General features: G+C 49.6%; 1 pseudogene; it reads left to right on the top strand.

The window, feature by feature from the left end:
* Window positions 1–158, top strand: LOC112392025 (uncharacterized; annotated as a pseudogene).
* The last annotated feature ends 787 nt before the right edge of the window (window positions 159–945 follow it).

Here is a 945-nt window from a genome sequence, read left to right on the forward strand (position 1 = left end):
TAGTATCTGTTCTTATCAGTTTAATATCTGATACGTTCTCTACCCGAGAACATCGTATTAAACGGATTTTTGGAGCCAGGAGTCGGGGTGGGAGCTTGCTCCGCCCGCTCCACGCATCGACCTGGTATTGCAGTGTTTCCAGGACTGGTGCACCCCTCCCGGGGAAAATAATTGAGGTTTAAAAAGTAAGAGCCGTGTGTCGCCGTGCGTTCTTCTAAGCGAAACTTTATCTGTCGGACTTGGCCGGAGCCTTTTTTCCTCTCGATGGATAGTGTTTTTAAAATCTTGTAGATTTGCTTGTAGAGGTAGGTTGTATGTGCAGGAACAGGAGCAAGTTCAGTCGGGTAGAGGAAAGAGCAGCTGTGACTGAGAAAGCTCTCTCACAGTTTCCCATTCTTCAGCGTTGGGGGGGTTTTCGTACTGGTTGGCGGAAGGACCCACGACCACAAGGTGACTTCCCTGTGTGCTTTGGCTGTTTTCGCATTCACCTTGCCGTGTCTCTTCTTCTGTCAGGTAACTGAACGTCCCTTTCTCCATTTTTCTCTCATTTTCTCCCAATTTTAAACCGTGTTCTTGCGCTAAGAATTTCTTCTCTTTTCTGCCTTCTCTCGAAGTGCAGCTGTGTGCTTTTGCTCAAACTTGGCGTCCTCTGGAGGACATAGCTTCTGCCCCACAGTCTTCTCAGGGGGCCTCTCTCCCACATTCCTCCGTCTGTGGAAACTAGGAAAGGAGCGGAGAGGGTATCCAAGCTTCGTCTTGCTGCTCCCAGACCGTTTCCACGTCACCCTCAAAGCAGAAAGAAAACAGTAGCTTAAGTCTTCTGTTCTTCCGTCTCTACTTCCCCCGACTTCTTTTGGTGTCTCCAGCATTACTTCTGTCCTAGTGTTTCCTGATGTCGATATCCGCAGGCAGGGCTTCCCTGGTGGCGCAGTGGTTGAGAGTCCG

The sequence above is a fragment of the Neophocaena asiaeorientalis genome, unplaced genomic scaffold, assembly GCF_003031525.2.
Source record: "Neophocaena asiaeorientalis asiaeorientalis breed wild unplaced genomic scaffold, Neophocaena_asiaeorientalis_V1.1 C48085347, whole genome shotgun sequence".
NCBI classification, from domain to species: domain Eukaryota; kingdom Metazoa; phylum Chordata; class Mammalia; order Artiodactyla; family Phocoenidae; genus Neophocaena; species Neophocaena asiaeorientalis.